At 42.3% G+C, this 15598-nt stretch overlaps 1 protein-coding gene and 1 pseudogene across 9 annotated transcripts in view; both read right to left on the bottom strand.

Annotated features, from left to right (window-relative positions):
* N4BP2 (NEDD4 binding protein 2) overlaps positions 1 to 3816 on the bottom strand; it is an 83828-nt gene extending 80012 nt beyond the window's left edge. For 8 of the 9 annotated variants that reach the window (XR_006605736.1, XM_004764028.3, XM_045076672.1 and 5 more), the window contains exon 1: positions 2280 to 2412. The gene's annotated coding sequence lies outside the window, so the exon portion shown is untranslated. Of the gene's footprint in view, positions 1 to 2279; positions 2413 to 3433 lie in introns of those variants that run through there. The other variant, XM_004764026.3, reaches the window with a different exon arrangement.
* Positions 3817 to 14097: 10281 nt separating this feature from the next.
* On the bottom strand, positions 14098 to 14304 carry LOC123391227 (annotated as a pseudogene).
* Positions 14305 to 15598: the final 1294 nt, after the last annotated feature.

The raw sequence follows: 15598 nt of genomic DNA, 5'->3' as shown, positions 1-15598 counted from the left end.
GTGAAATTGTACCAGTAATAATGAAAATCTCATAGAACTGTGAAAATTAAATACAGTAGTCTATGCACAGTGCTTAAAACAGTGCCTGGCATACACGCACATATACGCATGTATACATTTATATACATATGCACAAATACAAACAGGTATTATTGGTAGCCACTTTTATTACTGTAAGGATGAGGGTGATTAGGCCGATAATGACTTTTGGCTTACTCATTGCCTAGCATGGTAAATATTTTTCCAATCATTCAATCTCTTCTTTAATTCCTAAAGCTACTTCTAAAGGCATTTAATAGGGATCTATTAAGATTCAATATTTGGCCTGACCTACTCTTCACAAGACTTACAACATGAGTTTGCATATAAAAAGCTGAAGGAAGGAAGGCAAAGAGATAGCTGTTCCCTAAAACTCAGAGTGACTACTAAATGGTTACTGTTTTGCGTATCAAAAGGCACCCACAATCACGGATAATGGTGAAGCCAAACAAGGAGATTTTAAAAGAAGGAAAATCCTCAGTTAAAAAAACATGCACCTACGCTGATATTTATTTAGCCTCTACTGTGTACAAGATATTATACCTACTTCAATAAAGAAAAAATACTCTTCCGTAATAACTTAAGCCCACTTTTTCTATTCGGTCCAACACCTGGTCCTCTTTACTCTTCCCTTCAAAGCTATGAAAATCAACAGGTACACAGACTGACATTTCATCAGTACTGTATGCTAGGTTTCTGCACTGGGATTTTCCACTGGTTTTGTTGTTGGTCCCCCCCCCACCACGTTAATATAGTAGTCTTTTTTCATGAAGTAAATTGTAGGCTCCTCGTACAAAAGCAGCCATTTCTTCCCTATTCTTCCCACCATCTCCACCACTTCAGCCCCCCTGTCCGGACACAACCACTTAAATGATAAAGGCTCTATCTAGCATCTAGCATAGGACTTAGAAATTGTTGACTGAATTTCTGACCTTTAAAAACGTACATGTTAGAAAACTGAACCACGCCGGGCATCCAAACACATGACGTTTACATTTCTTAAAGCATGTAAGGATTCTTTCATTGAAAATTGAAGGATGGTTAAAAGGAGTTACAAAAGAGAGCTCGGTGTTTGAGAGAAAAAGCCATAGAAATAATAAAAACGTAACGAAAACCTGATGCTAGGATAAAAGGTAATTTTTTTTTTTTTTAAGTGAGAGAAGAGAGGCATCTGCAAATCAGTCATTGTTTTCCCAGAGACGAGGTTGATCACCAGGATTTTCTTCTGTGCGCTCAGCCAATCCCTACCTTTTCTGAGTTAACCAGTCTCCAGGCAAGCAGCGCTTCGTGATTGGCTTAAAGATGTTGTGTAGAAAAACCAGCCAATCCTGCCCGCAAGTCGGGACTGTGCTATGGAGACATTACAACCACTGCTTGGCGAGAATGTGTACAAACCTGTCCCTGCCACAAATAGCAGATTGCTAGTTCTAAAGGCTGCTGCGGAAAGGAACATTCTTTAAAGCGACACCAAGCGAGATCTAGCATCTACACGTTATTACTCTAGCTCTCTTGGGGGGGGGGGGCTGTTTACTGTTTTAATCAAACGAGCTTAAGGAATAAACTGTGCCCCCGGTCGGATGACTCACTCTATGGAAGACGAATTTGCACAGGGACAGCTCGGAGAGGGTCCGGATGACAGAAGGGTTCAGGCAAGGTCCCACAGAGGATCAAAGTTGCGGTGGGGGAGGGGGGTGCGGACGAGGGTCAAAGAGGCACAAATACCAGGGACCTGGGGTGTCTCCCCACGGTGTCCAAAATCGGAACGTGCGGAGTGCGAGGTTGTGTTTGGATACGAAGTGAGTAAATAAACGGCTTTGCTAGGACTACGGGAGGGTGGCCCGAAGTTCCGAGAAGGCTCCGCCTGGGAAACGCCGAAGGTGCTCGGAGAAGCACGAGGTCAAGTCCCGGCGGGAACCCACACGGAGGCAACCCCGGGGGGTCGAGAGGGGTGTGTCTGGGGCCTGGAGGCCCGCCCGGGACTGGGAGGCCGGGGAAGCGGCCGCGGCGCCCGCCTTCGCCCGGCCTCGGCGGCACGCCAGGACCCGCCTCTCCCCGACGCCTCACTTCCCTTCCGTCCAGGCGGCCAGGCCCGCGGGCCCCGCGCCGGCCCCCACGTTCGGGGATTTGGGCTTCGGTCGCAGCGCTGCCCGCCGCTGCCTCAGGCCCTTCGCTTCGGCTTGGGGCCCCGGAATCCCTTCCCTCCCGGACCCTCCGCCGCGCCTACCACCCGCCGCCTTTACCTGCTCCGAAAGCGGGTGGAGGGCGTCGAGGCCGGGGCCGCGTCGTCGAGTGTGCGACGCGGCGCCGCGGGTCCGCAGCCCTTTCCCGCCGCCGCCACTGCGCTCTCCGGCGCGGCGCTGGGCTGGCGAGCAGCGGCGGCCGCGGGGCGGGGGGGGTGCTGCGGGGTGGGGGGGGGACGCGCGGCGAGTGCCGGGCGGGGAGACACTGCCGCTCTCTGTTCGGCCCGGGAAGAGCAGCCTCGCAGCAGCCAGCCGCGAGAGGGCGGGTGGGCGGCCGAGTGGGGAGGGGTCTCGGGAAGTAGGGAATGGCTGCCACGTCGTTCAGGTGGCTCGCTGCCCTCCGCCTCCCCCCACACACCCTACGGCTCCCCCGCCGCGACCTCTGGTTCGTCCCCGAGTCCGCCGTGGCGCATCGGCCCGCCCCGCGGGGCCGGCTCCGGAGACCGGGCCGGCGGGCGCGCTCTCTCCTGCTCCCTCAGGAGTGCGAGTCCGGGCCTGGCCGATTCTGCCCTCGGACCCCCGCCTTCACCAACACCACCACCAAAAAGCTCCCCCGACATCCTGTGTTTCCCCTTTTCCCGGTGGAGCGGCCACAGGGAGGAGCAAACCAAGTGTCGAGTTTTCGGGGAAGACGGGCGCTGTTTTGAGCTCGTGAACGTTATCGATCAGGGGCCCCAAAATTTTGCCGAAGTAAACGGCGCGGGAGACCACGGCTGTTTCTAGCCCTCGGCACGCTCCCAACCCGAAAACCAAGGCAGAAACCCAAGGTCGCACTCGGCGCTGGTCGAGGCGGGGGAGGAAACGACAGCCGGGGCGGGCCCGCCAGCGCGCGGGTCCCGGCAGCAAGTTGGGAGGGACAGCGGGGCCAGCCCGACCGCCTCAGCATTGCCTCACTGGGCTGTTGACTCGGGGCTCCGGGCCGCGGCGGCGGCGGCGGCGGGCGCGCGAACCCGCCGTTGCGCGCGCGGCGCTGCCCGCGTCGGTTTCCGGGCCGCGCCGGCCGCCTCGGCGCGGGGAAACAAAGGGGTAGACGGCGGCTGCGGCCGGGACGGAGGCTGCGGGCTCCCAACCCGCGCTGCCCGCTTGGGTCCGAACGCGCTGGCGGAAGCACCGAAACGTGTGCTCGTTTGCGGCGCTGGACTGCAGGCACTGACCTTGCCCTCCAGTTAGAGCTTCAGTTTCCAGATGCCAAGAAAAAACGAGGTTTTCTTCCCTTTTGCGATCACTGTACCATGAGCCTGTCGCCTACGCCTGCTCCGTTTCTTCCCCTAAACTCTGCTTTCTTTGGTTTGTTTCTTCTGGGATGGGACGTGAAGTCAGTGTTTTCAGGTGCATGAATTTTTCACGCTTCCTTTCTGCAGGGGATGGTGGTTTTGCTGATCCTTTTTTTTTTTTTTTTTTTCTCGTTCTGTTCGACTCCCTTTGCGATTGCTTTTTATTCCACTTTCATTGTTTTTCATAGAGAAACAAAACAGCTTCCTGACGAAGTACTCCTCTGCGTCGAAGAGGCAGACTGTCCATGTTGTAGTAATTGCTTTAAAGTGAGTGGAAAATTGGGAAAAGTTCAAGTGAATTTTTATCTTCATCTGGATCTCATTGGAATACCTACTCACACTCAATGGAAACATTCTAGTGGGTTTTTTTTTTTTTAAGAATCAGAAATATTTAAGCAGAGACCTCGGGATGGTAGATTTTCTAATGAAACCAATACACAATTTTACTTTTGTATGATTTTTTTTTCTATTATTAGAGATCCTTGAGTCCCAATTAAGAAACTACAATACAAAATCTTTACTAATGCTTTTATTAAATTTCAAAACAGCAAAAATTTTAATAAAGAACCCAGAATCTCAAGATATAAATAGCTATTGCTGAGAACCTAACATTAACTCTGCCTCTGAACAGCCATTAAAAGAGGCTAATAACAGTGATATATGCCACTTTAGAAATGAAAGAACCCTAGTAATTATGAACTTCAAACAAATCTAGCAAATTAGTATCAATTTTGTTCGTATGAAGTATGTTCACCACGGTAATAACACATTTTAAATTCTTGATTTTCCTTTGAACACTGTTAAAGATTCATCACTTCTTGCCTGAACAATAAGAAAGTGTTCTTAACATTGGAAAATATATTTGAAGCCAAGACATCATCCAGCTTGAATTTTTTAAAAAATGAGTGCTTCCTACACCAATAAGAGAAAAACATCGATATTACAAAATTCTGAAAATCAGACTCAAACGAAGAACAAAGCAATCTTTACTCAATATTCACAATGCCAGCCTTTCTTTGTGAATATTTATAAAAATGTTCTCCTTCCTTATTGGTTTAAATTCTAAGCCAATAGCAGAAGTACAACACATCTTTGAAAGGATGAGATATTAGCACTGGCTTAAAACATTGGATAAATAGATTGTTTTTCATGCTCGTTCTCATTTAAGATCATGTATCTTTTCATTTCAAAGAAGAAATTTAAGAATATTTGAATGGTTGAGTATCTTGATGTACCTTAAATACCAAATTGCTACTCTTGATCACACTCTGCTCTCTGTAATCTTCCCATTGGTTACATTACAGTTTGCTAAAATATTTTAATTCTCTAAAATGCCAGATGAATCTAAAGAATGACTAAATGCCTACAACCTAATACTTTAAGTAAGATGAAAACTGCCATTTCTTTCTATGAAAGATAACCTTTAAGGAAATAATAGTTTCTCTTTTAGAAAATGTCTTGGATTTTTGTAAATAAAATGGCCAATGCATCATAAGTAAATCTTTAATATTTGTCTAAAGCCATCTTTGGCCTATTTAATGGCTAAATACTAAACCTGCTTGTTGATGTTTATATTTATGTTTAGAACATCAGTATGATTTCCTCCCAATCAAAAATAATCTCTGCTTTCACATTCTTTGATTTTGACTCAGCATTCTGCTTAATTATAATTATTTACATATTTATAATTTCCCTCAGTAATTCATCAGTTCCTTGAAGATAGATTCCATTCCCCATTCAATCTTTTATTCCTCAGAACCTTGTACAATATAAACAATCCAGGGATATTTGCTGAATGAAAGAATGAGTGAGCGTTGCTCTACAACACAGCATATGGCAAATCAAAGAAAATCTGTCTCAGGACTTTTTCCTCCTGTACATAATAACTGATAAATACTTGTTTTCATTCCAATTAAACTTAGAATAACATTGTTCCATTGCTGTTAAGTGGGCTCTACAACCAGAATGGAGCCCAATGTGGGGCCGAACTTACAACCCCAAGGTCAAGCCCCCAAGATAAGTACTGAGCTAAGATCAAGAGTCAGACACTTAACCATTTGACCACCCAGGTGCCCCTAGAATAGCATCGTTGCAAGAAAGCTACTGAAAGAGAATAAGACCAACATATGCTGGAGCGCCTGTATTTTTCAATTTTAAATCTAGTGGAAACTGGATAGTGGGTAATATTGCTGTCATCTAAAGTAAATAAGTATCAGTGGACTTATCTTTATAAAGGATTGCTTTACCATGCTTAACAAGAGCTACGAGCTCTGTGACTTCAGGAAGATTATTTTAAGCCCTCTAAAACTCACTCATTTCTCAAATGCATTCATTATATTCACTTTATGATTAATTGAAATAATGAAACCATGTAAAAATACTCAATAGAAAGTAGTTACTATTACTTGCAAATATTAGTGGGCTCAATCATGAAGAAAAATGACTTTCTGTGCAATTATCTATAAACGGCAGGCATAAAGTTGTGTTTAAAAGATTTTTAAGGGGCACCTGGGTGGCTCAATGGGTTAAAGCCTCTGCCTTCAGCTCTCCATCATGATCCCAGTGTCCTGGGATCAAGCCCCACATGGGGTTCTATGCTCGTCGGGGAGCCTGCTTCCCCCAACTCTCTCGGCCTGCCTCTCTGCCTACTTGTGATCTGTCAAATAAATAAAATCTTTAAAAATAAATAAATAAGTGGGGCGCCTGGGTGGCTCAGTGGGTTGGGCCGCTGCCTTCGGCTCAGGTCATGATCTCAGGGTCCTGGGATCGAGTCCCGCGTCGGGCTCTCTTCTCGGCGGGGAGCCTGCTTCCTCCTCTCTCTCTCTCTGCCTGCCTCTCTACTTGTGATGTCTCTCTGTCAAATAAATAAATAAAACCTTTAAAAATAAATAAATAAGTAAAAGATTTTTAAATGAGGAAACAAATATCCTGAGGGAAGGAATAGAATACTAACCACATCTACTAATGGGAGATAACTTTTGAGAATTGAAGTTTGCTAGGAGAATAGATCTTAAGTATTCTACGCATATGTACCCCCCCACACAAGGTAATCATATGAGGTGATGGATGTGTTAACCATTCCACAATATATGTTAAATCACGTTGTACACACATAAGTATGTATAATTTTATCAATTGTATATCGGTAAAGCTGGGTGGGGAGGTAGAAGGAAGAGAAAAAAGTCAACCTACTATTGAGAAACCAAAGAACAATAACAAAAAATAAGCAAGCAAAAAACAAAAATAAGCAAACTGGAACAAGAAAATATAAGAAGAAAGAGGGCGTTGCAGACTGAGTGAAAACTTCATGAAAAATGAAATCTGACTGCATCAGAAACTTCACAGCTCCCCACTATTTATTTTAGCTTTTCTCAAAATTGTAAGAAACACTGTATGAGAAAATCTGTAAATGAAGGGTAAATAAATTATACCTTTCCTTTAAACTGGAAGGCTTCTCATTGCATTCTGTCCTTTGAATAAATTCTGAGAGATTTTAATATAACATGGTACACTATGAAAGGGAGGAATAGCATTACATATTACATATTTCCATGGAGAGTATCTCAGGGCATAAAATTTTATATCATGCTTTGGGAAGAAACACTCATTTATATGTTTGAAGATAAAATCCCAGCCCCTCAGCCCATGCATCCAAATCCTGCCACTAATTCTACAGATATGGACTTCAAATGGACCCTCAAGCCTAGAAACACTGAGGAATGCTCTTGAGAAATGTATCCCTGTTTTACGCAATTTCTCCATGAGTAGGCAAGCAGGCATGAGACAGTCTCCAAAGCTGACAGGGAAGGGTAGAGACGGGATTGGCAAAGAGAGTATTAAAAACAAAAAACCCTAAGAGAACTAGAACTGCAGTATGGCAAGGATAGCTTTCTCATGCCCGGGAGAATCCTGTGGGTATGATAGCGACCATAGTCTGTCTTAGTGGGGGATTTTTACAGGAAGCCACGCTTCAGTCCAGAAACATATTGTGGTAGCTCCAGTTTATGTAACTGTTAAGATTTTATATCATTTAGGGGCGCCTGGGTGGCTCAGTGGATTAAAGCCTCTGCCTTCAGCTCAGGTCATGATCCCAGGGTCCTGGGTTTGAGCCAGCGGGGAGCCCGCTTCCCCCTCTCTCTCTGCCTGCCTCTCTGCCTACTTGTGACCTCTCTCTCTTCAAAGATTTTGTATCATTTACCAATAAGGAAATAATACATCCCATAGCCATTCCTGGTGACATCTTTCTGTCAGTCACATTACTCTTCCATTTGTGACAATCATACATTTCCCAATATAACCTACTTTCGATGATGTTAAGCCCCTGGCCAGCAATCATTCATTTTCACTTATTTCTGTCTTTACACTCCCGTCTCAAATTCCTTTTCTCCTATAAAATTCTCCCAGATACCCCAAACATAATGAACTGCTGCTGCTTCTATGCCCACATGAATTTATATATCCGGTTTTAAGCGATTGTAGTGGTGACTATGTGTCACTGTGTATCTTCCCTAAGCTGTGAGCTCTCTTCCCCTAGGCAAGAAGATGTATACCCAGTTACTAGAAAGGGTTCTTTACACATTGAAATTAGTAGACTCCTTTTAGGGTAACTTCCTCACTCACAATTTCCCCTTAGTTTTATTTACCCCCATTCCATAAAGTGCGCTCCAGGATTAAAAGAAAAAAAAATGACTCTACCTCCCCAGCCACAGTGCATTAACCAAGGGTAGGTGTCTTTATCCAATTAGCTCTTCCTGGGGAATTTTAGAATTAGGACAAAGACAAAAAACATCATTAGTAAAATCAAATGATAAACAAGAAAAAAATGCAATTCGAATTGGAGACAAATGACTGATTTCTTTAATATATAAATATGTAGAAATCAATAAGAAAAAGACCAATAATCCAATAGGAAAAAAAATAGATAATGCATAAAAAAGATTGCTCACAGAAAAAAGAAAAATTACTCTTAAATGTGTGAGTGTTCCAGTTTTTATTGCAACATTATCTGTAATAGCAAAAAAGGGGGGAAACCTAGATGTTTATCAACTCAGAAATGGTGAAATACGTTACCTCACAACGTCAAATCCTAGGGCATTCTCTAAATGCTGATACTGTAGAGTTTCCAGAATAAATTGCTCAGAGAAAATGTGTGTATGTTATACTGCCATTAGTGGGGAAAAATGTCTCTAGACAGAGAGATAGATAAATGTGTTTTATCATATATACATAAAATAGGTCTGGAAGGAGCTGGAACAAACTGGTACCATTGGTTGCCTTGGAGAAACAGAAATAGGTAACTAGAGGGAAAAGGGCTGGAAAGACTTTTCACTGTACCTTTTTGAAACAAAAGAATCTATTTACTATTTTTAAAAAATATCATTTAAGTAAGAATAAAATACTCTAGAGAGATTCAGTTTCTTTGCACAGCTAAGCCTGTTAGAGGATTAACTCAGAAATTGAAGCCAGATATATTCTGCAAGAAGGCTGGGGAGCAAAGGAACCTTTCCTGGAAAGAATGAAGCAGACGAAGCAGAGAAAACAGATTGAGAGATGGACAATTTGGTTGTAGTCTTTCCTGGGGCTAGCTGCAACCCTCTCCTTAGTTTCTTTCTTTCTTTCTTTTTTAAAGATTGTATTTATTTATTTGAGAGAGAGAGAGAGAGAAAGTGCACAAGGCAGGGGGAGGGGCAGAGGGAGAGAGAGTAGCAGACTCCCCACTGAGCAGGGAGCCTGCTGAGGGAGGGGCTCAATCCCAGGACCCCAGGCTAATGACCTGAGCTGAAGACAGATGCTTAACCAACTAAGCCACAAGGTGCCCCTCTCCTTATTTCTCTTAAAACATCTCTTTTATCACAATAAACCTCCCCTTTGTGGGCCTAGGTTAACTTGAGGTGTTTTCTAATAGTGGTGTCCAACAGAGTTTAACTATTTAGTAGGTTTTTTGTGAATGCTTGTTAAAATAAAATGTAATGTTCTCTATAATGAAATCCATTTGGGTTCTCAAAATCTGATTGTATTATTTAACAATTTAAAAAAGGGGGGGGCGCCTGGGTGGCTCAGTGGGTTAAGCCTCTGCCTTTGGCTCAGGTCATGATCTCAGGGTCCCGGAATCGAGCCCCACATCGGGCTCTCTGCTCAGCAGGGAGTCTGCTTCTCCCTCTCTGCCTACCTCTCTGCCTACTTGTGATTTCTCTCTCTGTCAAATAAATAAAATAAAATCTTTAAAAAAACAAAAACAAAAAAGAAGCACAAAAAATACTTTTTTCAAGTTAAGAGAGGGCTAGCTCAGCAGATTTTCACCCTAAGCAAAAGTAGTGTTTGATGGTGGAAAATATAACCTGGGCCTGGGGCCAAAATATAAACTGTGGCCTGGGGCCACATTCCACCTAGAAGACCTTCCTCTCTAATACTGCCTAAGAGCTGAGACTTCTCAGTGAATGTTTGGTGATAACATTTCTGAAACATGAAACTTCTTGAATTTTGCTAATTAGGACAGTTTGAGGATTGAGTACAAGTTTGTTGGTTTGGTTTAAGCTGATTTGTATTTTAGAAAAAGCATTAGGGAACAGAGCAAGAAGAGCACCAATCCCAACACAATTATTTAAGCATTTTCAAATATAAATTTCCAAGACCCAGAACTACTTACTACTTTGAAGCTAAACATTTCTGGAAGTGGTTTCCATTTCTTTTAACATTTTTTCAAATCTGTGGATAGTACTATTTATTTTACATCATCCTTCCCGGAACTGAAAATGTGGGAAGTACTTGGGAAATTCCTAGAAGGTCCCGAGTGAACTTGTAAAGCGTCTTCTAGAATTAAAACAGCCTACACGTGAAGTTAAATGTATTCTGTATGAGCCTGGTATTGTAATGCACATTCCAAGAACTGTAGCATAGAAGCTTCATTTGTATTTATAACTTTTTTTTTTTTTTGAAAGACTGTGAGAGAGAGAGAGCTCCTGAGCAGGAGCCGGGGGAGGGGCAAAAGGAGAGGGGAAAGCAGACTCTCCACTGAGCAGGGAACCTCACTCGGGGGCTCGATCCCAGGACCCTGGGATCATGACCTGAGTGGAAGGCAGACACTTAACTGACTAAACCACCCAGGCACTCCTCTACACTTTTTATATAAGGTGAATTTAAACAGGATGATGAAATGATATCTGCTGTAAAGTCAGTCAGAATAATTGCATGTATACACTAAGGGGTAGAACAGAACAATTTATTTGTATCAATTAAAATCCCATTGAAAAATTAAATAACATTAAATAAATATCAGAAGCTATGCTTTCTTCAACCAATATTTCTTGAGAATTTAGGGATATGATAAAAGTAAAAGACACAACCCCTGTCTTTAAGGAGACTGTGGCAATTTTTCTGAGGTAAGACATACATACAGAGCATAATCATTGTCATTTTTACTAGGGGGAGTAGGATAGTGAAATGGAAAATAATATTGACTTTTAGATTTCTTTTTAAAGATTTCATTGTTTATTTGAGAGAGAATGAAAGAGAGAGAGAGAGCAAGAGGTGGGGAGGGTCAGAGGGAGAAACAGACTCCCCACCAAGCAGGGAGCCCAATGCAGGTCTCGATCCCAGGACTCCGAAATCGTGAGCTGAGCCGAAGGCAGTCGCTTAACCAACTGAGCCACCCAGGTGCCTTTTCAATCATTTTGAGAATCAAAATTTTAATTGCTTTAAAGCTAAAACTCAAATATACAGGGGTTTTTGTTGTTGTTGTTGTTGAAAGATTTTAATATTTATTTTAGAGAGAGGGAGCATGCACAAATAGAGAGAAGCAGAGTGAAAAGGAGAGAGAATCTGAAGCATACTCCTCACTGAAGATCTCCCCACAGATCCCAGTGCAGGACTCAAGACCTGTGCTGAAATCAAGAGTCAGACACTTAAATAACTGGGCCACTCAAGCACCCCATACAAGGTTTTAATCAAGTAAACTAGGTAAAGAAAAAACTAAGAATATAATTATGTTCCTAGGAAAATGGTATTCATAATTCCAACTTGCTCTTTGAGTAGAATAGTATCACCTAACATAAGTGGTGTTTTTCTTTTTTTTAAGATTATTTATCTGAGACAGAGCATGAGAGAGAGAGAGCATGCATACAAGCAGCAGAGAGGGGCAGATGGGGAGGGAGAAGCAGACCCCCCACTGAGCAAGGAGCCAGATGGGGGGCTCAATCCCAGGATCTGGGATCTTGACCTGAGCCAAAGGCAGACACTTAACTGAATGAACGACCTAGGCGTTTCCATAAGTGCTCTTTAAATATGTAAAACAGTTCCAGATTTTGCTTTGGATCCGCTATAGATGTAGATGTTTCAAAACATGTCCTTCATTGAACATTCGTTCATGATAGAGCATAGGAATTTCTCATTGTTTTGATGGGTTGCTGCCAAAAAACCTGTTTGAAAGAGGAGAAAGACCTATACTCTGAAAACTGTAAATCACTGATGAAAGAAATTCATGAACAAAGAAATGGAAAGACATTCCATGCTCATGGACTGGAAGAAAAAATATTGTTTAAATGTCTATACTCCCCTCCCTAAGCAATCTATACATTTAATGCAATCCCTATCAAAATATCAACCAGCATTTTTCACGTAATTAGAACAAACAATTCTAAAATTTCTTTGCAATCACAACAGATCCCAAATAGCCAAAGCAATCTTGAAAAAGAAAGCAAAGCCAGAGGCATCACAATTCTGGAATTCAAGGTATATTAGCTGTAGTAATCAAAGCAATATGGTACTGACAAAAACAGACACATAGATCAATGAGACAGAATAGAAAATCCAGAAATAAACCCATAGCTATTGGTCAATTAATCTTCGAGAAAGCAGGAAAGAATATACAATGGGGGAAAAATAGTCTGTTTAACAAATGGTGCTGGGAAAACAGGACAGCAACACCTAGAAAAATGACACTGGACCACTTTCTTATACCAGACACAAATATAAATTCAAAATGGATTAAGGGCCTAAATGTGAGATCTGAAACCATAAAAATCCTGGAAGAGTACATAGGCAGTAACTTCTTTGATATCAACCATAGCAACTTCTTTCAAGGTATGACGCCTGGGGCAAGGGAAATAAAAGCAAAAACAAACTTTTGGAATTACATAAAAATAAAATAAAATAAAACGCTTCTACAAAGTGAAGGAAACAATCAGTCAAAACAAATGGGAGAAGATATTTGCAATGACATTATCTGATAAAGGGCTAGTATCCAAAATACATAAACAACTTTATGATTAAAAAGTGGGCAGAAGACATGAACAGACATGCTCCAAAGAAGACATCCAGATGGCCAACAGACACATGAAAAGATGCTCATCATCATTTATCATCAGAGAAATGCAAACCAAGATTATAATGACATATCACCTCACACCTGTCAGAATGGCTAAAATCAACAACACAAGAAACAACAGATGTTGGCAAGGATGTGGAGAAAAAGGAGCACTTGCACACTGTTGGTAGGAATGCAAACTGGTACAGCTATTGTGAAAAACAGTATGGAGGTTCCTCAAAAAGTTAAAAATAGAAATATCTTGGGGTGCCTAGGTGGCTCAGTGGGTTGGGCCTCTGCCTTCGGTTCAGGTCATAGTCTCAGGATCCTGGGATTGAGCCCTGAATCGGGCTCTCTGCTCAGCGGGAAGCCTGCTTCCCCCTCTCCTTCTGCCTGCCTCTCTGACTACTCGTGATCTCTCTCTGTGTCAAATAAATAAATAAAATCTTTAAAAAATATAGAAATATCTTATGATCTAGCAATCTCACTACTGAGTATTCACCCAAAAAATACAGGAACACTAATTCAAAGGGATACATGCACCCTTTTGTTTACTGCAGCATTATTTATAATAACAAACCTATGGAAACAGCCTAAGCGTCCATTCATGGATGAATGGATAATGAAGATGTTGAGTGTGTGTATAAATATGTGTGTGTGTGTGTGTGTGTTATTATATATTGAACATTTTCCCCCTAATCATTTTCTTTCATTGGGATGCCTGGGTGGCTCAGTCAGTGAAGCCTCTGCCTTCCGCTCAGGTCATGATCTCAGGGTCCTGGGATCCAGCCCTACCTCAGGCTCCCTACTCAGTGGGAGTCTGCTTCTCCCTCTCCTTCAGCCTCTCCCCCACTCATGCTATCTCTTTCTCACTCTCAAGTAAATAAATAAAATCTTAATTTTTTTCTTTTACCTACAAGTTCATTTTTTTCCTTCTGATTTTAAATTAAAACATTTTACAGACCTCTGAAAGTATGGGAGACCCAAGAAATTGATCCTACTGTGTCCAATGGAGAAGTTGGCCCTGGGCAACACACTGAACCAAGTAAATCTTATATCCTGAAAAAAGTGTGTGCTCTCTGAGTGCGACTTACTCAAGAAAAAGAGCAGGAATGAAACGAGATGCCTAGGTCATTCTTCCTAAATTTACCAATTAGGTATCACTCTCTTTCCTGGGATGGGTAAAGGAATAGTGAGTAGCTAAGGGTTATGCCATCACAGCTCAATCTACATAAAAGAAAATACCAGTGGAGAAAAAGCAACCGTCCCTGAACAAGTCTGTCCCTACCATTGAAATGGTTGTGTTCAGTTATCATACACAACACTCAGGATCAGCTTCACGCTCAGGAAGGGATACTATGCCTCCTCCTCGTGGTCTTGGGTACACTACAACTTCAGAGAAACTTCTCTAGTAACAAACTATAGAAATGATCCCTGAAAGTATAGTCTATGTGTGTTCAGTTATCATAACGTGATAATCCCGGCCTTTAAGATTACATATCTACAATCTTTAAAAAAAATTACATATCTAACTCTTCTTGCTCTAGATTCCTTTTTATTAGAAAACTTTCTGATTATAAGTATATGGCTTTCCATATAGATTTTCCTACAAAGAAAGTGCATCAGGCAGCTGATAAAACATACAGTCTGCTCTTTGGTTTAATTTATTATCATAAATTAGTAAATTAGCATTCTGATTTACATATTATTCTCACAAGAAATTGGTTGGCATGAGAATCCGTGGATTCATTTAATTCATCTAAGTGATGTGACCGTGTTAACTGAACCAGAAACATCAAGATTCAAAATCTAAACCATTGATGGCTTAATCTAAGGTACTACAACCCCAGGGGACCCTACCTCAGTGGTAAGCAAGTTTTTGTTCGCTGTAATTCTTTTTTCCCATTCTCTAACCACGGCGTACCCCTAACCATCACACTGTTTCTAATAATAGTGTGTCCTCAAATTAAATGAGTGGTGAGGGAAAAAAGGGAAGAAATGATCTGTAAATATTTCCCACAACTGTTATTTCCTTCCAGGTCTATCCAATGTCAGAGTATTAAGAATACCGGCTTTTTTCCATGACTCATAATTAGGGAAGAATTAATCATACAACAAATTATCCATTGGAAATTTTCATTTGGTCTTTTTTTTTTTTTAAGATTTTATTTATTTATTTGACAGGCAGAGATCACAAGTAGGCAGAGAGGCAGGCAGAGAGAGAGGAGGAAGCAGGCTCCCTGCTGAGCAGAGAGCCCGATGCGGGGCTCAATCCCAGGACCCTGGGATCATGACCTGAGCCAAAGGCAGCGGCTTAACCCACTGAGCCACCCAGGCGCCCCTGGTCTTTTTTTTTTTTTTTTAAGATTTTATTTATTCATTTAACAGAGAAAGACACAGTGAGAGAGGGAACACAAGATGGGGGTGTGGGAGAGGGAGAAGCAGGCTTCCCGCCAAGCTGGAAGCCCAGTGCAGGGCTCGATCCCAGGATCCTGGGATCATGACCTGAACGAAGGCTTAACGACTGAGCCACCCAGGTTCCCCTCATTTGGTCTTAACCACCTCCATGGCCAGACAAGATACTATGTTGGACCAAGATAAAGAGTAACTGGTAATACAACAAAGTTTTGTTTTGTTTTTTAAAAATTTCATTTATGTATTTGGAGAGAGTGAGAGAGAGCATGAGCAGGGAGGAGAGAGAGAGGCAGTTTCCCTGAGAACAGGGAGCCCGACATTGGGCTCCA

This window comes from Mustela putorius, unplaced genomic scaffold, assembly GCF_011764305.1.
Source record: "Mustela putorius furo isolate JIRA1106 unplaced genomic scaffold, ASM1176430v1.1 tig00000083_pilon_pilon_pilon, whole genome shotgun sequence".
Lineage (NCBI taxonomy): Eukaryota > Metazoa > Chordata > Mammalia > Carnivora > Mustelidae > Mustela > Mustela putorius.
Note: the sequence above shows the minus strand (reverse complement) of the source record. Positions and strands in the feature narration are given on the sequence as shown.